The sequence below is a fragment of the Ambystoma mexicanum genome, chromosome 1q (genome assembly GCF_040938575.1).
Source record: "Ambystoma mexicanum isolate Mex_15411 chromosome 1q, UKY_AmexF1_1, whole genome shotgun sequence".
NCBI lineage: Eukaryota > Metazoa > Chordata > Amphibia > Caudata > Ambystomatidae > Ambystoma > Ambystoma mexicanum.
The window spans coordinates 738,132,203-738,157,949 of NC_090922.1; positions in this window are offsets into that span (position 1 = coordinate 738,132,203).

The following is a 25,747-nucleotide window of genomic DNA, read 5'->3' on the forward strand; positions in this document are numbered from 1 at the left end:
GGTTTCCTCAGCAACATGTTCCTAGTTCACACGGGGGAACAAGATAAGACCAGTCATAAACTTGAAGAGTTTGAACGAATGGCTCGTGTACAATCACTACTCCAAGACCTCCTGTGTTCAGGAGATTGGCTGCTGCGGCTAGATCTCAAAGACGCTTACCTTACAGTTCCGATAGCAACAGTGTTTCGGAAGTACCTGCATTTTTGGTGGAACAAGGAGTTATGGCACTTCACATTTCTTCCTTTCAGCCTAGCAACGCACCTTAGGCTTTCACCAAACTGATGAAACCCATGGCAGCAGTCATAAGGGAGAGGGGAATGTGCATTATTATATACCCAGACGACATTCTTGTGCTAGGTCCGGACAAAGCAACACTCGGCAAAAATGTGCAGTGGATTTTCACGCTCCTATCCTCTCTCAGATTCTCAGTGAATGTAGACAAGTCTCAGATGCTACCATTCCAAAATATAGAATACCTAGGTTCAATGATAGATACGGTGAGTACGACCCTTGAGCTCCCAGGACACAAAGTGAAAGCAATGAAGACGGAGCTTGGGAAGTGATAGCGAAAAAAGTTATTTTGCTTCAGAAGCTCGCCAGCTTAGTGGTTCATCTAGCAGCCTCCATTCAAGCGATATTTCCCGGACCGCTCCACTATCGTGCACTCCAGCAATCAAGATCAGACACCTTCAAGGAGGTGTAGGTTACCACCAGCTAGTGGCCCTAGACCACGAGGCCCTCACAGAACTACACTGGTGGCTGCAGAATATGGAAGCCTGGAATGGCAGATCAATATTTGGAGACATTCCAACCTACTCATAGAGTCAGATGCAAGAAAGTCAGGTTGGGGAGCCAGGTGCGAGCACATACAGAGCGGAGGGAAGTGGTCGGAAGAGGAGTTGCGTCTGCACATAAACTGCCTCAAACTATTAGCAGGTTTGTTCGCAGTGCGTGCTTTCATGAAAGACAAGAAAAGATGCTGCGTGCTGCTGAAGATGGACAGCATCTCAGCCGTACAATATATAAACAAACTAGGTGGAACAAAGTCCAAGATGTTAGTGGAACTGGCAAAAGACTTCCGGCATTATTGCCTCTGGAACAGAATAGCAGTCAAAGCAAAGTATCTTCCAGGGACTCTGAATGATATAGCAGACTGGAGATCATGCTATCTTGTATATTTCAGCGATTGGAGGCTACATCTGCAGGTGTTCAAGAGATTGCAGGAGTTATGGGGTCCCCTAGACATAGATCTATTTGCGTCCAGACTGAACACACAGACACAGAAATACTTCAGTTGGAGGATAGACACGGGGGCAGCGGGCACAGATGTATTCCTGCTGCATGCTACGCGGGCAACAGGCCGCCCTGGAGTCTCTTTTAAGGTATTGCAGCACCAGGTCCCAGTCCAAAAGAAACTGCTGGTGTTCTCCTCTTAGCAAGTATGTCACTTTCTCCAGAGCTGCTAGCATCCAAACCCTTCCTACCCATTCATGTTCCGCGGGTGCTTCTCTCACCTTCCACTTTTGTGCTACTAACTGTGCCCCTGCCATCACCAGGATCAAATATACCTTCTTTTGGGCCTTAGTCCGTATCTCGTCCAGAGTACCATCCAGCCCCAAGATAAACAGCCCTGTGTCTGTGCCTCCAACGATGTATATCCCCATTGTGTTATGAACCGCTTTGCAAACCTTGTCCCAGAACGGGGCTACCTTCGGGCATTGCCACCAGACATGTCCCCAGGAACCCTACTTTTCACATCCCCTCCAACACAGGGTGGTCTTGGACCGATACATTTTAGCTATCCTGCAGGGGGTGAGGGGCCATTTGTACATCAACTTCACCCAAATTTCTTTAATTTGTAAGGAGTTAGTCAACTTGGGAATATACTCCCACAGGGATTGCCATTGTTCTAGCGCATATGATTGCCTGGTTTCTTTTTCCCAAATGGCCATAAAGCTCCTCTCGCCCGCTGCTTCACCCCCTTTTTGAGCAACCTACACAAATTCCCCACTAGGTGCCTGTCCCCTGCTTTAGTTATAACATATTTCTCAAACTGGGTAAGTTCCCTTGCGGTCGCCCCCTTTATAGATGGGTGTAGGGCCCAATGTCTTAGTTGCATATATCGGAACCGCTCCTCTTCCCCGACCCCGAAGATGCTCTTGCAGGTAGGGAAGTCTCTTACCTGCCCTCCTTCAGAGAGGTCCCTTAGGCACCTACAGCCCCCCACCTGCCACGCGTCAAAGTTGGAGTCAGCATCCAGCCCAGGAGTAAATTGAGGATTAGCGAAGATGGGTGTGAGAGGTGAAGGGAAGGTAGTAACCTTTTTATCTGCGCACCACTTCATCACATGACCTACCTACCGATGCCTCAATTGCGCTGCAATACATTCTCCTGGGCCTGTCCTCCCGGGGAAACCACAAAACCACCTACAGCCCATATCCTACTACTGTAAGCGATAGTCAATCAACACTACAGCTAAGTCAATGCCTAGTCTGGGATGCTGAGAAAAACCCTTATTGATGTATTTGTATGCCCAGTTCAGTACTCTGGATGACAACCCTTGTATAACACCCCCCCTCTTAGAATCCCCCTGACCCCACTGAGCCAAGAAGTAGGTTTGTTTTTCAAATTAAAAGTTTTATTTGAAAAATTAACAAGATATATATCACACTTTTATAATAGATTAATAATTGATATCACACTTATGGATATAATGTTGATCAACAATGGGTAATCTGGCACTAGCACACTTCTTTACAATCAATGAGGAGTTAGTATAGGATGGATAAGGAAGCAAAAATACTTTTATGGTTTAAAGGGAAAAGCAATGAGGAATAAAATGCAGTACAGAAATACTTGATATGATTTTAGCAAAAGATAAGATAATCACTTTTTATCTGTAATTCAACCCCCCCCCTATGCAATGTAAGAAATAGAAGGAGATGGAAAGAGGAGCACACAGTTCTCAGGAATGCAATCAAATACAATACGAAATTCAGTTCCCCCCCAGCAAGCTTAGAGGAAACAGGTAGAAGTTTGAAACACAGGCCCAAAATGCTTTGAATGTGATGACGACAAAGTGAGAAATGTGCTAAAAATGCTTTTAATTCCCTCTAGAGGTTCAGGGTGGGTGATATCTAGTTTATATTAGTTCAGGCTCACTTTAGCAATGCTCTATGAGTAACTAGCAGGTTAAAACGAATTTTAGCAAAGGAAAGCAAGGAGCTGCTGATTTTTACACGTGGCTGAAATTGTGCAAAATGTCAAATCGCGGCAAATTTAATCGCTTGCGTCAAGCGTAATTACGGATGCCCTATAAGGAGTAGCAACTCGGTTTTAGGTTAGTTGGAAAGTGTAGAATCTTTTTCGCTCCTAGCACAAACGGTTCCGGAGATACGGCCAATTTAGTCAAGGTAGATTTTCGGATTTGAAGTAAAACTCAAAATGACAGGTGACAGTTTGCAGCTTTAGAATGACAGATGACAGCTCGCAGCTTTAGAATGACAGATGACAGGATTACTAGGAGGCAGTTCTACTTAGGTTAAAATAGTTTGCATTAGATTATTTTAACTAAGGGATTGGGTTTCGCACAGTTCTGGCAGTACTCACACTATATTTTTAGAAGGACTGGGCCTCGTCACGGATTGGGTCAACTGGACTGGACTTCGGGCGGTTCTGCTCACAGCGTCTGGGTCAGCTCTGCTCTGCTGTCCTGGGTCTGCTAGGCACCGGTTCTCTGGATCGGGTTCTGCCTTCTCTGGACACAGCACGGCTCCTGGTTCTGGATGTTTCTGTCACAGGGTTCTAGGCCAGAATCAAACAGCTCAGCCCGGCTATTTGAAGAGTTCAGTTGCACAAGATTTTGAGGCCTGCTGACAAATAATTTTGCTTGCAGTGGGCCTTCTTGGTTCAAAGTTCTGTAGTCTCTGTTTAGCTTGGAAGTCTAAGTGTTGGATCTCTGGATGTGAAGTCGTTGGTCAGCACGCTCGGCAGCAAATGGAATTGAATGCCTATCTGTCCTGCACTGTCTGCTTTTATGTGTTTAGAAAGTGGGTGGAGAGGCTAGCTTCACTAAGCCTGCCCCTCTCTTAATTTGATAGCTCAATAGATTCTTTGGTCCCTGATTTGGGAAGGGATAGTGTGTCAGAGTGATGTCATTTGTATGACCTGCAGACACTCCCCTGGTCAATGTGCACACAAATCTATTTCTGATCCAAATACATATTTCCCGGTTACACGAGTGGTTGACATTACATGTACATATTACACATTGCTTAAGGTAGTCTCTGTTCCGACTCTGGCATTTCTAGGAGCTTGCATTCAAAAATGGCAACTTATTTTCGATTTTAGTGGTTTTGCAACATTGGTTTTTCATCAAAAATAACACAAATGTGCGCAAGGAGTATGGACATTAATTGATGAAGTGTCAGATTTTTAACATGCAGACATTTGGAGTATGACCCTATTTTCCGCTAGCAACCCCCAGAATACACCACAGGGTCCTAACACCTCTTAAAACGTCCACAGAAAAATCACAAACATAATGATATTACTTATATAATTCTGACAAGTCCGTACTATGAATTATCCATCTTTTTTTAATTATGCTCTTGCCCAGATGGGTGTGGTTTAGGTTCCAAAGCACATGGAGGAAGCGTCTGTCTGTCCCCGCCTCCAGCTCAGGTGGCTCCCAGAGGCACTTCTCCTCCCACTTCTCCCAAAAGGAAGCTATTTTATGATCCCCCAATATAACATTTGCCTGAGCCCAGGACAATGCATTGTTCTGTGTCTCTGCCCTCTGCAGGTGCCCCCCCTAATCTAATCAGAAAGCTGTCATCTCCTTTTGGTGGGGAAGCAGGAGGCAGCCAGGCCTGGGAATGCAGTTTGATCAAGTTTCAACTCCTGTCGGGGGTTGTTGCTGGGCAGAATTCAATCTCTTTAAGCCAGGCTTCACTCCTGTCAGAGTTTAGACCGCTAGCACTGGCGTGTGTCCAAAGCTGGTACTGCACCCATTTTTGGGAGTCTTGAATTTAACAGGAGAATTTTGCAATTGTTTTGATGGGCATCCTTACAGTAGAGTGGTGATGTGGAACCCCCCACAAGAAGGTTGAATCTTTGAGTGGTCTTGTGCCCATGATTTTAGCAAATTCTTGACATTAAGAAATTAATTCCCAACAGCTCTGGGTTGCTTTTGGCAATCAGCATTGCCATTTGTAGCAGGGCTTGGATGCATGGGTAAAAACATCCCACACTACTGCCCTATCCATTTCCCTCCACACCTTCCTCAATCTCGTAGTACCCTCAGCTGAGCTGCCCGGTAGTGGTTTACCATGTCTGGTTCCGCCATGCCTCCTCTGTGTCTGGGCAATTGCATCAGCCTACGGGGAACTCTAGGCTTCTTGTTCCCCCATATGTAGGCCTGAGTGAGCTTGCTTAACTTTCTAAAGAAGGGAGCCAGAACCTTACCGGTAACGCCATACAGATACAATCATTTTGGAAGGATAACCATCTTTAAAGCATTGATCCTGCCTAACAAATACACAGTCAGCGATCCCCAGCCCAGGAGCAGCCCCTTGTTTTTCTCCAGTAGCGGGAGATAGTTTGCCTCGTACAGATGTTCTATTGTCGCCGTAATAACAGTCCCCAGATACTTAATCCTAACCTGTGCCCAGGCAAAATCAAAGCTCTTCTTTAACTCACTTTCTACCCCAGGGGACATCTGTAGACACAGCACCTCTGACTTACTTTAATTGATCCGAGCCCTGCAATTCAGCCAAATTCCCCAAAAACACTCTTGCCCGCTTCCAGGGACTCTCTGGGGTTTATCAGGGTCATCAACATGTCGTATGCAAAGGCGGCCACCTTATGTTCTCTTCCCCTGACCATCACCCCCTTAATTGCCTGTTGAAATCTGATTTTACTCAGATGCAGCTCTAGATATTTTGCAAAAAGTAGTGGCGACAGCTGGCAGCCTTGCGTCATACCTCTAGGTACCGCTACCGGATCTGATGCCTCCCCATTAATCATCAGGTGCAGTGTGGGACTACGATAATTCGCCTCTATCTTGCCCATTAATTTTTCCCCAAAACCCTTCTTACACATGGTGGTGACGAGAAAGCCCCATTCTACCTTATCAAATGCTTTCTCAGCGTCGAGGGCCAACACAATAGCCTCCATCCTGGATTTGTTTACTTTCTCTATAATATGGGCGATCCTCCTGGTATTATCATGCGTTTGCCTCCCAGTACAAAACCTGACTGGTCAGACTCCACTAAAAATGGGAGGAGGGGTTCGAGCATGGCCGTTAAAATCTTAATAAAGATCTTCGCGTCCAGATTGATTAGAGCAATCGTTCTATAGGCACCGCAAGATGTAGGATCTTTCCCCTGCTTAGGGAGTAGTACCACTTTTGCCTCCTCGATAGATGTGGTTATCCCCTTCCCTCCCACAAATGCATTATATAAAGAACCATTTGTGGGGCCAAAATATCCAAAAACATTTTATATAAGTCTGCTGTGAAGCCGTCAGGCCCTGGAGCTTTGTTAAGAGGGAGAGCCGCAATAGCCTTGTGTACCTTCTCTATAGTTATGTCCTTCTTAAGCTCCTCCCTATCCGCTACCTTAATCACAGTGAGGTGGCCTCCTTCCAGATAATTCCCATTTTCCTCTTCCGCTGGGCTGTCCGACTTATACACCTCCCCATAATACCTCGCAAACTCCCTTTTGATTTCTTGGGTCCTTGCGACCTCCCTCCCCACCGCCATCTTAATTCTCAGTATTGTTCTATCTTTCTCCTCGCTCCTCAGCTTTCTTGACAATAGCCTATCCGCCCTGTTAGCCTTCACATAAAACTTCTGCTTGAGATATAGCAGCGCCCTCTCCGCCTTGGTCAAGACTATCATGTCCAATTGGTCCTTAATCACCTTATATCTCCTCGTAGTCTCTGCGGAGGGTCCAACGGCTAACTCCTGCATGACTGCTTCAAATTAGCTTCCAAATCTTCTTCTATCTTCCTAATTTCCCTATCCCTCCTAGCCTTGACACCACTAATTGTCCCCCTAATGGTGGCTTTAAAAGCATCCCAGACTATCCCTGGTTCCATGCCCTCTGTATCATTCCTCTGAAAAAATTGGCCAATCACCTGTCGCAGCTCCTCCCACAACACCTCGTCCTTAAATATGTGAGAAGGGTATTTCCATTTCCACAGTCCCACGCCTGCGATGACGCAGCGAGCTCTATCACAATTGGAGCGTGGTCTGAAATCGAGATTGCATCTACTTCAATCTCCCTAAGCCTGCCTACCAGGGAACAAGACAACCAGACATAATCTATCCTGGAAGGTGACCTGTGCACATGAGAGTAAAATATGTACCCGCTATCCTCACCCCTTTTTTCCTGCCATGAGTCTACCAATGATAGGTTCTCCATTTTGGTCTGCAGCTCTTTGGATGGTTTAGTCTGGGCTTGGAAAAGTCTTGCGCCCCTATCTCTTGCCGGGTCCCAGCCTAAATTGAAATCCCCTCTGAGTATTATGTTGCACTTAGCAGCCCTCTTCAATTTACACAACATTGCTTGTATGTAGTGGTCCTGCCCTGTGTTCGGAGCATAAAGGGTTGCCACTGACCACACCTCCCTACCTCTTTGAAGATTCAAAACCACGAATCTGCCCGAATTGTCCCGGGAAAAGCCAACGACTGCTATGTCTAAACCATTTTTCAGGGCTATGAGGACGCCCTCCTTCTTCCCCTGGCTGTTTGATTGATGAAGGCAGCTAAACCCCTTCAGCCTTGGCCTCTGCCTATCCTTTTCTTGTATGTGAGTTTCTTGAAAGCTAATGATGCCAGGGTTCTGTCTCGCCAGCATTAGCTCCACTTTTTTCCTTTTAACCGGCAAATTCAAACCCCTGACAATCAGGGATAATATTTTCATAACTTTACCCATTGCCCATAGAAGCTGAGGAATTCTTCCTGACAGAACCAAGACCCATGCCCTGTTTCCCTCTCACCAGACCTATGACCCCCTCCCCCCTTCACCAGGTGCGCACTGCCGGCCTCTAGCTCCTCCCAAACCTCTTCCTCAGGGCAGTGCCATTTCCCCACCCCAGTGACCCCATTGGCAGGTCAACCCTGACCTTTAGGTAATCCAACATGACCCTCCCCATCCCTCCCCCCAGCCACTACTGCCTCATCTAGACACCCCTCCCCGGGTGCCCCAGAATCTAACCATATTTTGGCCTTGAATTCAATTTGGCGTCGAGGCCGGTGTCTCCCCCCCGGGGCGGGGCCCCTCCACTGGGGGAGACACCCGCTGGGCCCGCCGGGCCCCTTCTTCTCCTCACTTTCCTTCTTGGCGCTTGCGTTGACCACTCCCATTCACTACGCCTGGGGCTGGCTTTCCCCCTGTCCGGTGATTCACTTGAGGAGTGCTCCACCTCTATCACGAGGATGGCGGCACCCTCATCCACTGATGTAACCCTTATTTGCCTTCTGTCCAGCTCAAACACCAATCCAAACGGAAATGTCCACTTATATCTCATACTCCTCTTCTGTAGCTCTTGTATTATCGGGCGCATCAGCGTCCTCTTGTTGAGAGTAATGGCTGACAGATCCTGTTACAGCTGAATGGAGGACCAATTAAAGCTGAGAGCGTATTCCCCCCTCACAGCCTGTAAGATTTCTCTTTTTGCGTATAGTCATACAGCGCCACTTACACATCACATGGCCGGGCACCGGGCTCATCCCTTCTGGGCGCCACCCTATGAGCCCTGTCTACCCTGATCTCTTCTTGGTTTGTAACATCTGCCAGGGGAGCAAACAGCAGCTTCACCATCTGTTGGAGGTCTGAATCTGTGACTGATTCTGGCAAGAATTTCACCCTAATGTTGGCCCTCCTTGATCTGTTCTCAAGCTCCTCGGTCTGAAGTTCCAGATTGTGGTTGGCTTTGGCAAGGCTCTCCACCCATTCTTGTACTTTATTAGAATCCTCTTCTAAGTCTTGGAGAGCCCTTTTGTTAGTGTCCACTCTTGAACCCAGACTGGTCAGGTCACCCTTCACCTCACGGATCGCCCCCGTGAGGTCCTCCTTCATTTTATCGAGTTGCACTTGCATTACATCGACCATTCTGTCGCCAAAAGTTTGAAAACACTCCTCCATGAGCTTCTTTGTGACCCTTTCATCCCCTCGGTCATCTTCCAGGGCCATCCCCTCCTCGCTCCTATCTCCTTCCTTCCTTCCCTCGGGCACTGCTCCCTCTTCCTTTCTCCACAGTTTCTGAAGCATACCCTCTGGTGATTTCTTATCACCCTTCGCCGTGGTTCCTGGAGCCTTTCCGCTGTTCTGAGACATCTTACTCAGTGGTGGGACCTCCTGGTACCGCTGTCTCCTTCACCTAAGTTCAGCTTCTCTTCCTTCCACGGATTTGCTCTCTCTGGTCACCGCTAGATCTCTGTGCCACTGTCCACCCCAGGCCACCGGGTCACGTGAACTCCCAGCCATATATCCCAGCACTTCTGGGCTTTCGTGCCCTCCTGTTGTTCAAGTTTGACCCTACAGTGGCCTGAGGCCTTTTAGAACTGGGCCAGAGGTTCCTCCACTCCCACCCACAGGGGTGGGGTTGGGCCTCTTACTAATGAAGGTTCTCCGAACTCTTCACGCCACTCAGCCCCCGAGGTGGTCTGCCCGTACCCACTTATCCCTCCGAAGCGGGCACTGTTACAATTTAAAGTGGGGGATGAGGGGGGCCAAGGGGCAGGCACGTTGCACAGGATCTATCTTAGTTAGCTTTTTTTTTCCTTCATGCCACAATGCCACAGAAGTCAAGCAGTGTCCCCCTCCTGCTCCCCTCGCTCACCTGCCGCTCCGCTTGCCACCTTGCCTCTTCACCAGTAGACACCTCCTGGCGGCTCGCTCCGCCACTACCTGTACCAGGCCCGCTCCTCGGGTAAACTGCCTCTCTCCACTGCAGCCCTGCAGACTAGGCTTGAAGCAGACCTCTCAAATGTTGGGGCTCCGGGTCTTCCCCCGGAGCTTCTCCGCTTTGCCCTTCAACGCGGGGGGGGTCCCTCCTCCTTCCTCTGTGAGGGCCTAGGCCCGCCCTTTTCTCCACATCCCGGGGGCACCTCCGCCTCGGCCTGCCGCAGCGGCCGCAAGCGTGGAATACCCCAGGAGCGGAGGCGGTCCCACACCGCGGGATCCCGCCCGGGCCTCTGCCTCTCTGCCAGCGACGCTCCTGCCCGGGGCTGTGGAAGCCCGGCTCCACCAGCACGCACAGTGGCTAAGGCCTCACGGTTTGCATTTCAGCTATTCTGTAGTAATCCATCAAATGTACTTGCCTGTTTATTTTTATAGGTGTGACCTTGGAAATCCCATGGTTTGTGCATTTCTTTCATCTGATATGGTCTCTTAAGTCTATAAGATCAGTTATTTTTTCATTCAGTTTAAGCATTCCAAAATTGTACTGTGCCAAACACAGATGCATCAGAACCTGACTAATTTAATTGTCATTCATTGAAACTCTAGTTTACTTATCTTCTTTACACTATATGAGCTTCTCAGTACCATCCCACATTGCTCTAGCACTAAATGCAGAGCTCTATATGGGGCATTACTGCAGCAATTGCTCTCTAATCTAATTGTTGCATTATGCAGCTCTGCTATGTACAACTTCCCTCGAAGCTCAATGTTTCCAGAGCTCTGGTACTCTCGAGGCTGGGCTATTGCAAGAGCCTCTTCCTCAATCTACCTTCCTCTCCACTCTGTCTTCTCCAACTAATCCAGAATAGGGCTGCAAGACTTATCCTTGTCCTCAAGCCCAGTGACCGTATCTCTCCAGGCCTAAAATCTCTACAATGGCTTCCAGTTGCTGCACGGATAAAATTGAAATCCCTTTGCATCATCCATAAGACTGTCTCGGGCCGGGGACCACGCTATCTGCAACTCGCTCTCACCAAATACTCTCCTTCCAGAACCTTCTGATCCTCTGGCTCCAACTCTCTGCCTTGTCAAGCTCTTCTCAAGGCCTTGTCAAGGCCATTCTCTTTCCTTGGCTGGCTCCCTCCTCTGGAACAGCCTCCACCTTTCTCTATATATTAAGCAGGATCTCCTCAAGTTCTGCAAGCATCTCAGCACATTCCATTTCTCTTCCTCCTTCCCTCTTTCCCTCCTGTGCTAAACCTCCCAGTGACTGTGATTGGCAGCCTGGGCCCTTAAGAGTCCTACTGGGTCCTAGCTTTCTGTCCAATCACCTACAGCATTTGCCCTCCCCCTGAACTTGCCTTTGGGCCCACACTGGTCTGTGGTTTTTCTCAGGTCTGCATTTATTTTATTGGCTAGTGGTCAATACCAGGTGTTCACTGCCTGACACTTACCTGTTGCCTTGTAACTTGCTCCCTGGCACTTACCCCTCTGCAGGACCCTCCAACACTTACCCCCTTTACGTGTCCCCTCTCTCTCTCTGCACTTTCATGCTCCGAATGTCACGAGGCCTAGTCGGGACGCTGTTGTTATTTGCCATTCACTGTCATTTTCTATTCCATTGTCTTGTATTGTTCCCTTGTTCCCTTCCCTTTTGCCTTGTGGGCAATTGAAACACAATTCTTGCTGTATAAGTGCCTTACAAATGCCCAGTAAATAAATACATATATGCAAAATTAATTCTAACATATCGCTCACACATTTGAAAGTAGATTGCATCAGTGCAGTGTATGTAAAACAGTATGGAAACTATAGTGGTCAGCATCATTGCATGCACATGAGTCCAACCTGTGTGGTAGACCAAACAAAATGTTGGCAGTAATTCATAAATAATTAACAGAAACCATATCTGGAACATTCACAATTTGCTTGAAAATGGTGTGCTTTGGAAGGCAAGGAACCCACTTGGGTTCATGCTTTGTGATCACTATGTTGTTCCTCATTGAACAGACATTGGAAGATGTAAAATGACTGGGGTTGCAATGCAATTGCTATCATCAAACAAACAGCATACCTCTTCCCTTCAAAAATATTGCAGCTTCATTTGTGCTTCAAATTTGGATATCAAGCTCTTCGCTATGACCCTATATTAGAGACTCCCTTTGTGTCAGATTTGTGTACATGTTTGAATCTGGCCTTAAATATGACATGTCTTATGATGGAGTGCAGCTGATCAATTGGTTATGATGTTGGAAAATGTTATTTTCCTTATTTATGGTCATTCTTGGATTCTGCTAACTTACAGAGAAAGTTATTTTCAATTGGTAAGTTTACAGTGAATATTTCTTCTCTGGGAAGTGGTTTGGGAATTGCATTCTGAAGTTATGGCTACAGTATGCCAGGTATTACCAAACAAATGTTCAAAAGAGTGTGGATTGCTGGGGTAGCTTTCTGGGGCTGCCCAGGGCACTTGGATAGTCAAACCCTAGTGAGAGTGGGGATGGAAAGTGTGGGAAAGACACACATGGTGATGTCTTTTGCTGAGTAGCAGTAGTAGTGATTAGTTTGTAGGTGAAATGCAGGATAGTGGGTCAGGCCATTGGCCCTATGAGGCCTGAACAGGTACAAACATGCAATGCCCTTGTCTTCGCAGATCCTTCGATGATGACGCCTAAGGAGGACTGATTAAATAGGTGGTGGGAGGAGCAAGTGTGTGGCAGGGACTAGTCTTGTGACCAACAGCCTACTCAATGCTGTTTGCCTGGATCTGGCCTACAGTCATTAAGTAGAGGCATATAAGGCATTAAAATTGGAGCTGGGTGGAGCAACTGAGTGGCAATGCATTACCTTACAGCTCTCCTCCCTCATCACCTTCCTCATAAATTGAGGACACATCAGAGATTCCTGAATGGCAGATTGATATGTCAAACCAGAGATGTGTAACAGATTATCTTGCAATACCTGTATGTATGTGAATGAACAGATTATGCTAATGTATGCCATGATTACTGTGCTCAGGACTAATTGGCTCACTTTGCACCTTCAGTTTATAGTGATCAATGTATGTAGAGGGAGAATAGCATGTGCCCTTCCTTCAACTTTCTGGTGAAGGAATGCCTTTGGTCCAATAGGCTGCTATACCTCTTGCAGATTAGCCTCATATGATTGGAGGAAGTGTGTAAAGGATTGCATGTAGTGTAAATAAGAAGATCTCTGTCCTCCATGCCCAGGTACCTGCGCACCCTGCCACCCTCCCGCACTGCCTCCAGGCCACCCCTTGCACTGGGGTCTGTACCCATACAGTCCCCCCATCCTTTTTCTTCCTGCACTTATCAGACCTGCCCTGTCTGCTGCCTTAAACCCAGTACTTTCCAATTGTTGGCTGCATTACCACAGTTTGTTGCCTTTATTATTTATTTATTTATTATTATTTATCTGTTTCTCCTTTGCTCCGCACTTTCCACTTCTCCCCATTCCATGCACTTCTCCCCTCCCCCTCTTCCACGCACTTGCGCGTTCTCAATGTCACTCCTGTTCCCATCCCTTGCCTTGTCGTGCTCTGAAACACTTGTGTATGAGCGCGATAGAAATATGGATGTAGCATGGTGTAGAGAAGGAGCTAAGTACCCCCACCTTAATCACCTCGTCCATATTGCCTATAAATTGGGAACCAGAGAGTGAGACACGTGCAGTACCAGTGAAAATACTGATACCTAGGAGAATCATGGAAGCAAGGTTCCCATTGAGAAAATCATACCTGCATACAAGACAGTATGATGGCCATTTGAATGAAATCCCAGAAGAAACAGTATGGTTGAATGACGAAGATGAATGATGACATCATGCAGAGCAGAGCTGACGTACAGAGAAGAGATGCAGAGACTAGAGAATGCAGATATTCTATAAGACATCAAGAAAGTATCAAAGATAAGTGACATCTTGGGATGAAAGCAGGCTAACGTCGCTGCCAGGAAGAAGGCGGAGAGGAACCATTGTCCCTGCTATGGAGAGACAAACGACGGGTGATGAATGTGAGTTTGGAATTTCACAGGTTCCTTTATTAAAAGAAGGAGAATCTAGGCCACAGTATATACCTTGACTATAGATCAGAGAAAGATCATTCACGGTGCAGAACTCTCGAGGTTGAATTCTGGCGCTGGGAAAGGGGTACATAAGTTAGAGAAAATGACAGGAGAAAACACGGTAGCTATAGGGGACATTAAAGGTATTCTGATTGTCATCCTTGGGAAAAGGGCTGATGACATTTGGTCAAAGAGCAGGGTATGCCAGTGTTACTATGGTAAACATGCTCATGACGGAACCCCGTTCAACAACTGTATGGCTGAAGTCTGGAAAGAACTTAGAGTGCTGTATCTGGACATATTGGACATGAGAGATATTATTATGACAAGGGCTGTCAGAAGCAGTACAGAAGCAGGTCAAGAAATAATTGGGCATGGAAGCAAAGCCATGGTCAGAAATGCAGCTGAACATTGCTCATTATTGCAAACTTTTGAAAAAGAAGAATCGAAAGAAAGACAATGCTAGGAAAAGTGAAGAGGCTAAGCTAGTGTAAAAAGAATTGAAGGGGCAACATTGACTAGTGGAGATGGATCAGGTTTATAGAAAGCAGCAAACATACCGTAGGTGAATAACCACAGGAAGTTCAATCAATGTAAGAATGGAGTTGCATTACGGGAAGGGGAGGTTTTCAAGGTAGAGGCTTCCAGAATAAAAAGGGAGGCTTTCAGAATAATCAGAGCAGCTTCCAAAACATGCAGAATGATAATCAAGGCATGCAGGAGAGGCAAATTAGAAGACCGCCTCCTGTATGTTGGACATGTGGTATGACAGGGCAAAATTCTCAGGAGGGACTACAAATATACCTGTGTATTTGCAGCAGGATGTAGATGGATTTGCTCAGAATCAAACGGTTCAGCAGACATAAGCGCCAAGAGTACAGAAAGACTTTCAAGACACAGCAGGCAACAATGAACTCGCCACATGGGCAGTCACAGCAGTCACCCATGCAGATACAGCAGAGCAGAAACACGGGACAATTAATGACTCCTAAAATAGGGGGTGTCACTGTTGATGGAGGGAATACTTTTACATGGTACGCAGATGAGAATGTATCCACAATAGGACAGCTCACTGGGAGACTTGATGTGTTCAATATTATTGGTGACGGCAAAATCCTTAAGAGAAACAGAAGGTTGACATCAACATAAGGAAGCAGATCTTGTGAGATCTTTTTCTTTTTTTTGTGGACATGGGTGCAATACGCTTATGTATATAAGAGGGGACATTTTTAGATGTCTGGAAATGCTATGAATACCTAAGGGTTCACAAGAGCTACACGTAAATTTGCCAGTTTCTACAGGAGAGTGTGACATGTCTGTTCCATTATTGTATTTAAGGGAGACATCTGTCCACATATTGGGTTGAGATTTCAATGACTGAGTTGAACATGACGATTATGTTTACTAATGAAGGGATAGGGCCTCATTACGACCCAGGCGGTAGAGGGTTAACAGTGCTGGTAAAGCTGCCGGCGTTGTTAACCCTCTACAGCCTGATTACGAGGTCTGCTTGTGGGTCCCACTAAGGATGTCTGGTAAAACCAGACGTCCTTAGCGGGACCCGCTAGAAGACCAGGATGCTAACAACGGGCCTGTCATTAATGGCCCTGTTGTTAGCAGCCTCCTGATTCCCATTGAGCCCTATGGTGGCTCAAATGGGAATGGGGATGTACCAGGTCCGGGTCCTGGGAAAGGGAATTAACGGGCACTCCAAGGTAGGAATGGCCCGGTAATTCCCCATTCCAGGAACCCGGACCCGGTACCTGGTATGGGGGTAGCCATGCTGCTAAAAGTGGCATGGCTACCTCAATACTCATGATAAGGCCCAAAGTGTACTTAAGACCAGGAATGCATTATTTAAACGTGAAGTGAATTTATTATGGCATTTACAGGACAGGTAGCCATAGAAGGAGTACCGTTAGAATCAGGAGTGTTTCACTATGGGGTATGTGTTCTGTTAAACATGGCTGCCAGGCTTAATGGGCAGAAATATGTGGAAACCTGCAGAATTTTTATTCGGGCTGTAGGATTATTTAGCATGTTTTTGGTGTGCAGAACCACTGCATGAGATCAATTAGAGGATTAATGAACGAATATAATTGACAGTTCTAACATGATCTTAATTTATTAACATCATAATGTGTTCTCCAGTGCAAAATGAGGTGGAAAAAACAGGCCGTGAAAGTCATTTAAACGTGCACTTGGATTCATTTTTATTTCTCTGTTCACTGTTTTAGCTGGATGCAAAATCTGCATGCCAGGAAATGAGTAGATACAGTTTCTAAACCGTATAAGCCAAGCCATTGTTAAAAGAGGAGGATAGATTTTGTGCATTTTCATTGGTGACACGTCACCTGAAGGGCTGTAACAGAGGTCTCTTGGTACATTTCGGGGAGGAAGAAAGACAGATGACATTTTACGCAGCTCCAGGGAAGATCTGGCTGGAGTTTCTATGGGATTTCCTGATTGAGAGGTGCCGTTCCAGTCCATTGCTGACTTTCCCAAACTGAAGATTCCAATCGATAAGCACCGGCTTGAGAGACCACAGATCAGAACTTCATGTCCTCGCTGGGGTGCTTTGAAGGAAAGCCTTGAGCCATTTAAAGATAGCGACCAGTCCGGGGAGTTCGCGTGCTAGACAGCTACAATTCGCTGGTAATTATCTTGTATGAAAGTGAGGGTGCGGTATGTGCATGAGACCTATTATAGACAAGCAGTGTAGCGATAGCTTTTCATTGTGTTCAAATGACACATTTTAATGTTGGCAGCTGAAGGCAAAACAAACAATGTAATTTTTCTCTCTCTTGTGCAAATATGAAATGAAATTCGTGTGTTCTTTCATTTTGTCTATCTCATGTTTTTATTTCAGAAGAGGATTGTCTCACGAACGGTAATGTATCATTTTAAAATGAAATTTTGATAACACAGTCTGCCTAAGAGTATTCTTGTTTCTGTTTCATTTGGTGTCTAAAAAAAATATTATGCCATAGAGGGAATGATACTTAAAGCGCCAAGTTTCTATGCAGATAAAGTAATGTTATGAGCAATTATAAATAGCTGTCTGCGTGGTTCAGTGTATATATGTGTGTGTGATTTCTGAGTGGAACATAATGAAATAGTTTGCTGGACGTATGTGAGTCAGCAGAAAGAGAGGCTTCTGGAAATAGTTTCACTAATGTAATAAATTAGTGATTATACCACATGTTATTGTGAATACTTTATGGAAGCATAGCTCACTGGTGTAGATAAATCAGTGATAACAGCAATAAGTGGCATTCCATATGAAAATTTGGTGTTCTTGAATAATGTAGAAGCCTGAGGCCTCTAGAGATCATAAGAACAGTCTAAACAAAAGAAAGGGGTTTTGTATGTTGGGGCCACAAATAAAACAAAGAAATTATGCTCATCACTATACCTTACAAGTATATTTCTCATTTCATTTCAGCTCAAGTGACAGGGCTTTGGGGCAGCACAGAACACAGAAGGAGATGCTACAACAACCAGAGTTGATCAGCTTTGTTTTCCCAAACTTTACCCCAGAAGTACGGTCATAGAAAAGAAACTTTACTAGAAGATGCCACAAGCCTTGTTTTTATGGCCCATTCATAGTAGAGGACTTTATACCATCTGCAATCAAAGTGCAAGGCAGACATGCTTGAATAGTTCTTGGAGACGAGAAGAACTATACTGGAGAACCCCCATCACCCCCACCCCCATCGGAAGTAAACATCGGGGAAGAACCACAGCACGTGACAAGGAAGAAGGATGCAGAAGCTGCTGAGTAAAGACAAAGAGTGTATTGGATTGTGGCTTCTTTTGGGACACTCTTTTCAGTCACATAAAAAGGAGTTAAGGGAAGCTATTTGATCTTGAGTCACAGGAATGTGTTGGCATTGGACTGAGTCATGCTTAAGTCTTGATCATATAGGAGAGTATGCAATGTTTTGAGTTCCTTTTCAACGAATGTAAGAGGGAGCAGTACTCCAATTCATTTCTTACTGACTTTCTTTTTGGAGGTGCCTGTGGTGGTGCCCAATGACAACATTTCACGGATCGTTCTTGCTGTTTTCCTGTTCATTTTGGGTGCGTATCTTTCGCTTATGAGGAGAACTACTAGCGTTCATCTGTTCTTAAAAGATCCTAAGAATGGTCCAATTGTGAGAAGATTGCTTGCAGCTATCATTGGGCAGATTCTTCAGCTTCCTGAGTACAGTGGGGAAAATACAAATTCCCCTGTCACCGGATAATGCGCATAGACTGAACAGCTAAGTATTTTACTGTCTGGTTGAGAAATGTCCACATCTTGTTGGGAGACAAACTGATGTCAGAACCTTCTTGAGGGATCCAAGAAACAATGCAGCGCTTAATGAGATACTGAGAGACATCATAATCTAAGTGAATGGGTATTCTGAGAGAACACTAAGAACTGAATGAAACTTTCAAGGACGAAGGTCAAAAATTCTACTGATTGAAGAACTTTGTTTCATGCTGAAAGAGTCTTCATGTCATCTGGTCGAAGGCCAATTCATGGTATCCACTGGGAATTGGTGTTCATCACCGTATCAACTAAGCTGAAGCTGATCGAGGAACTTTTTGAGCTGACTCAGCAGATTCCAGAAGTAGTGCATGATGTTGCCCCATTAAAGATTGTTTTTATTTCCTTAAAAGTAACATGGGCAGCATCAGTAGCAACATTGTTATGGCAGAACATGAGAGACGTCCACAATGTGAAAAATGTTATTGCTGCAAGTGATCCTACCTGTGCATTATCTACAATTGTATTTTGTTCATAGTGGTGTTACTCTCACTTACAGTACGCACGGCTTACTATGTAGAGACACATGAAGTAAAGATTCCTGTGTATCCTCCTGTACAAGAGAAGGGTACAGACATGGCAACTACTAGGCAGCCGAGACCTTCTGTAATTGTCCCTACTTTAGAGGTACACACCAGAGCACCTGGTCGTGTGATAAATAAACCTAGGTTACCTTTTGAGAAAAAGGTCACATATGGAGATTATACCACATATTTTTATGCCTAAATCTTATTTGGATAGGAAAAGGCTTCTGGAACTTTCTCCTGCACAGGTAGCGCATGTAAAAACACCTTCTCCACTGACAAATGGTTCTATGTTTGGTCAAGTAAAGAAGAACTATGCTGACATGTTACATGAGATGGTTAAAGAAGCTCGTAAGAAAGAGATCAGACCTAAGAGAAGTTCTAGGGAAGATGATTATGAGCTAAATGATTACCTGGAAAGTACAGCACATTTGGGGAATAACATTTGGTATCAGTGCATGAAGGAAATCGGAAGAAGGACTCCGAAAGAGGAATGCGTTGTATGTGCACTCCTGCCTTATAGTATGGGGAGGTCTAAGATCTTCAGAGCTATTGAAATAGACGTCAAAACAGCACATTGTCTTTCACATATAGCACTCTGCCATATGCAAGGCCAGTTCATGGGTCAAGATGCCTATCTCAAATGGGCTACTGAATGGACAGATCCAGATGAAGATGATTATATCCAGGATACGAAGACAAGAAATAAGGCACAAACTAAGAATCTTGTGATCAGATATGAAACACCTGGAGTGAAAGGGGCTGAAATCAGATGGGAAGTGAACAAAAGACTTGAGAGTCCAGGAAAAACTGCAGAAGAAATGTGTAGATGGAAGAATAGAGGCCAGAGGCAGATTTCGGGATCAGTGTTATCACCAGATGGATGGGATGAAGGAGTGGTTATCTGCAGAACCTGGGTGATCATTTGGTTGTTCCTAGCCAGTTGTTGACATTGTGCAGAATAGATGCAAGCCATTATGGCTGAGAATTGCTTAACTACTGACCTGGGACGAAGATAAAGGAGGACCCTTGCAGATAGTGCCTTTGGAGAGTGCAAAGCTGTACTTCAGAAACAATGGCACAAGAAAAGTTGGAGAGAATCAGAACTGTGGTTGTATATTGTATGTACCAGGAATGAAACTTGGAATAGCAGTGATCATGGATCATTATTGGGCTTGTGGATCCAGAGCTTATATGAAGCTGCCCAAAATTGGGGAGGACGATGTTCACTGGTGAATGTTCATATTCCAGCGTTGGTGTTTCACAAAAGTGATTTGAATCTTGGCAGTTTTCTGAAAGCAGATGCTCATCTGAGGAAGAGGAGATCTGTGGAGCTGATTAATTGAATGAAGAGGGAGAATTACTTCTCTGGCAAGTCAATAGAAGCCTTTAACTCCATTCTGTATGAGCACAGACTGTTTAGCCAGACTTTGTCAGTATTCACATTGATCTTTATGCCGAGTATCCAGGTTGGAGCAAATACCAAATGGCTGCAGATTACCAGCTGGGAATTGCTGCAGACGATCAGCACAACATTAAGGGATTCAATGCTATCAGAGAGGGGATGAGTGTCATACACCTTATGACTCTTCAGAATAGATATGTCCTTGACATTAGAAGAACTATGGATAAAGATGTTTGTGCAAAAATTAGAGAATCATGTTGCACATTCATACCTTCTCATGATGACGAGAATGGCACCTTGACAGAGGCCACAGAGATGCAAACGAAGCTACAGGTCCAGATGATAGACAAGGTAGATGAGATTGCTGATGACAGTTGGTTTGGATCACTCTTTTCTTGGGTGCCACAATGGATGGCAGACATGGTCAAGTTACTTGGAGCCCTGATCGTGTTTGTGTTGCTTGGATTCTGTGTGATCAAGATGATAATTACACAATGCAATAAGACAGCAAAGAAAGCCATCGTGATGAAGATCATGATCAATGTTGAATCAGGGTGGAAGGCTAGAGATTTGACAGATGAAGAAATTAGAGATTTTGTGAAGGCCAGTATCTATGCACCCGAGGGAACAAAATTCCTGAATCCAAAGAACCATAAGAAACATGTGGGAAAATGGATCTATTGCAGTCCAAGTGGACAGTGCATGCTCATGAAATGGAACAAGGTTGAGCACGTGAAATCAGCTGGATGCCTGAAGGGAATCATAAAGATATGGATCCCAAAGAAGCATTTCTTCAGACAAGAATGTCTAGGTGTGAAGTATGATGGGAGAGTGGTCGATAAATCGCCCAGAGGGGGGAGTGTAGAGAAGGAGCTAAGTACCCCCACCTCAATCACCTCAGCCATATTGTCTATATGTTGGGAACCAGAGAGTGAGACACGTGCTGTATAAGTGAAAATGCCAATACCTAGGCGAATCCTGGAGAGAGAACTTACCCTGAGACGTCCGTTGTACTCCCTGTCTTAGATAATTGATATTAAAACAGTTATCCTTTTGCCAACTACCTGAGTCTGCATCCCCATCCATCTCAAGAGTATTGCTACATCATCTTAAAGGGCTGGGAACTCCAGTTCAATAGATATCTGGGAAATGATTTTGGGACTGAAAAACGAAAATTACTTTTTGCTTTTTAACTTTTTTTTATAATATGAGAGGCATCCCCCCTCACCTCCCTCTAACCCCCAAACATAACCTATACCCTTACACCACCCCCACCTATTATATTACATACATATTCTAAACTACCTACTATTTTCGGTCAAATAAATTTGGTCATTTCTCAAGCCTTTCAGTGAAATTCAGCAGTTTGCTGAAACAGTACATGACTGTACAGAGATTTTGAAATACAATTTGATTGATACATGTTATCGAAATCAATCTGTTGAGTTGGATGATCTTTATATGAAGAAACACATCACTACACATCAAAATATTGAAGCAAACAGCAACAGAGATGGTTGAATGTACATGGATGTATTGGTTGTCTAGTGAGACATGACAAAGCAAGTCTCATCATTCACATGGAACTGTCTTGCCAAACTACAGAGAAAAAGGAATTATTTCACTTGTGTCTTTTGCATTTGTTCTTCTCATGGCGTACAGAGATTGGTTTGCTTGGATATTTTTAAACTTTTGGAGAATCATTTTTTGCTTAAAAAAGTCTAATTAAATATCCGAAATGGGAGCAGTACTTGGAGTTACTGGAGAAAGAACTACGTCAAGAATAACTTTTGGCAGCTGAATTGGCAAAAGAGACTCCTCAGGGCAGTCAAGATTCTGCAGCAGGTGGTCAAAATGTCCTTGTTGAGCCAATTATTCAAACTGATGTTGAGCTTGCTATTGAAGAAGTAGAAAGTGCAATGCAACAAACTAAAGTTGCAGATGTAAATTATGATGAAGTAATTAGTAAACCTAACATAGAGCAAAAAGAAGTTAATTATAAAACCAAATATCGGTTCTTACATGGTTTAAAGCATGACAAGCATGAATGTTCTTGTGTCTGATACAAACCTCTATTGATGTCTGTTAGTGGAAAAGCAGGAACAGGTACATCTTGTTTAATTCATGCAATAAGAGCTATGATCCAAAATGTTACTGATTACTCTTTATCTTGTATTGTAACAGCTCCAACAGGTTTAGCAGCATTCAATGTAGGAAGTGTTACTTTATATCGACTGTTGATGCTACCATTGGAGCATGACAAAAAACTAAAGTATCAAAAACTTGTATGAAGTGCAGCACAAGAAGTAGGAAAATATATAAGAAAATGCAATACTTTGATTGTAGATGAAGTAAGCATTGTGTCCATCTTGATTCTAGCTTTCATTCACTTGCAAATTAAGTTTTGAAGATTGACTTGTAGGTAAACCTGTACTTGTTTTTGGAGACTTGTTACAATTAATGCCTGTGAAAGGTAAACCAGTTGTCAAGATGCTGCAATCAAAGGCTAGTCAAAAAATCATAGGGAGTATTGGTAATTTTAACCTTTCAATTGTTTTAAATTCCAGGAATGTACCATTAATAGGAGGTAATCTGCTGACTTAGGGTATGCAGAAATAATTAATATGATCCTAATAAGTGTTTTTGAGGAGAATGTGATAGCAGTCTTACAGAGAAGACTGGTTTTGTTTTTTCAAATTAGTATTTATTAAAGATTTTGTTCGAATAACATTCCTTGTTCCTTATACTTTCCCTTGCCAATCAACATTGATCAACTCCCTCCCTCTCTCCTACCACTCCCCCTCACCTCCCCTTTTTCCTCCCCCCGGTACTGTTCTCCCCCTAAACCCACTTCTTTAATTAATTCTTCAGCGGCTTACATCCCCCGGGGACTCATCACACATCCTTCCTCATTCTGCTGCGCCGTCCTATACCCCTTGTATGTCTGGTCTCAAATAAATGTCCGCAAACCCACCCCATTCAGCTTCCAGAGAACCTTCCAGACCGTGCAGTCCTGCCGTGATTTGTTCTATCACATATGGGTTCTTGACAACATTAACCCATTCTTTTTTGTCTGGGGTGTGGGAACTTTTCCATTTTGTGGCCAGGGATGCTCATGCTGCCAGCAGTAGTCCCACTGCCATCCTAGGTAGTCTAATAAGGTCCTCCTCTTGCCTCACCAACCCAAATAGGACCTTCCAGGGAGATTTTACCCAGTTAATCCCATCCACTTCTTTAATCCACCCAAGGACTTTGTCCGAGAAGACCTGCACACTCGGGCACCCCCACCACATATACCAATACACGGCCCTTGCCCCACATTCCTGCCAACAACTTGGGCTGACAACCTGGTACATTTTAGACAGTCTTGCTTGGTTGTATTTACACCTATACAAAAGCTTAATGGCATGTAGCTTGCATTGACATGAGAATGAAGTCTGCGAGGCCCCCTTACTGAGTCTTCATCACAGGGCGGGTCCTATTTCCTCCCCCAAATCCTGTTCCTACCTTGCTTTCAATGTTTCTGTGGACCTGACCCCAGAGTACACAAGGGCTCCATACATCGGCAAAATCTGGCCTTTCATTTCTGTCCTGATATCTAGAATGTGTTCAAAGGAAGTGAGGTTGCATGTATCTGATCACTTCAGATCCTGTCGGTCAGTGCCCCCTTCAGTTGTAGGTACAGAAAGACTGAGAGTGCACCTATGCCTAAGGCCTCCTCCAACTCGGTTATTTCTATAAAACTATCCCCCTTCCACAGTTGGCCAACCCTCTCCAGCCCCGCTTAAACCATTTCTGGAATATTTCTGGGTTCGGGATTGAGTCCTTCAGCCCTGGGACCCACAGGAAGTCCCCACCAGTCGATGTCCCAGTTTCTGAAGGGGGAGCCTCTCTTTTGGTACCCAGAGCCATTCCCCGACTGTGGCTGGTTGAAGGAGCATAGAAAGTAGCAAAGTTGAAACATACCGTTTAATGATGCCAGAGACTATCAGGGCCCTCCCCTCCACACCCGAGCAGACCTTGGCCACCTCAAACTTAGGAGTTTTGTCAAATAGGATACCCACCACTGCTTTCCTCACCGGCCGGAGATCCTGTATTCCTGACTGGCCAAGAGACCAGGAATTCTCGCTTCCTCGCCCTTACAAAATATAATCTCCTGAAGAAACATAACATCCAACTCAACCCACCAAAGTTCCCTCACAACCAGGGATCACTTTGTTGGGGAGTTAAGCCCCAATCCTCAGTCAGCCCCCCCGTAGCCTCTTTCCCTGTGGTTGAAATCATGGTACCCCACTTTGAACTCTTCCTTCCGGCCGCCTGGCAAGCCTTTGTGTCACAGTTCTAAATGTGTCATAGGAAGAAAACTCATTGAAAGAATCTTGTACCAGGTTCCCACCTAACCCCCCCCCGAAACCCCTTCCTTCCCCAAACCCCCAACCCCAAACAGTGTCCGGTTCTCCCCAGTTACCATCACAAGGTTGAAACCGAGCCACCAACAGGACAAAGACATTCGGATCCCCACCTCTCGCGCCACTTTCCTCCAAAGCCCATCTCGTCCAGACCTTTTTAACAACAGATAACATCTACTACCCACCACCATCTTGCTCTGACCACTTTCTCTCTTGGTACCAAGAGACCATTGTATTCCCAACGTTGCCCATCAAGTTCTGCCCTGTTTGCCCCCTGTTAGGGAACCTTCCCTTGTCTCACTGTCATGCCCCCCAGTATATGTGCACAGGTTACACTGACCACAGTAGTAATGTGCATTGTAATAATAGGTAATGTAGTAGGAGTATGGCCAGAATCACCATAGTAGGAATATGTGTAAAGTAATTGTACATAATGTATTGGGAGTACATAGTATTTGTAATATAAGGGAATTATGAAATTGATTTGTATGCAGTGTTTATGATTGTACAATTGATTTCCTCCTAGAGCCTCTGCTATCATCTCTTCAGTGATGATCCTCAGATATTATTCTCCTGTCCCTCCTTATCTGAAGAGATATGTTCATACATTTCTAACTGTCTCTCCACCATCAAATACTGGATGGCATCTCACTCAGGCATGCTTAATTCCAGACTGAAGTTCTCTACTTCCCACACAAACAGGCCATCCCTTCCCCTAACCATTTTCTATTCTTTTCTCCTGTTCGTCTTCCCTACTCTGCTTCTGCTTGAAGCTTTAGTGTCCTCTTTGACCCATCTCACAACATCTCGCTCTTCATCTCTGAATCTGCCTTTGCAGCCAGACTTAACCTCCACAACATCAGAAAAATATGACATTTTCTTCCCTTCAACAATGCTAAGCACCTAATCTCCTCTTTAGTACTCTCTCAATATGGCCACTGTGCCAGTATACTCTATGGCCTTTCCAAGAATGATTTTCTACCTCTCAACAAAGTCCTCAACTTTGCTGTCCATCAACTCTTCAGGCTTATCTGCTTTGCTTCCACCTCCCCAGCCAATTGTCAGTTAGACTAGTTATATATGAGGCATAGAACAAAGTAT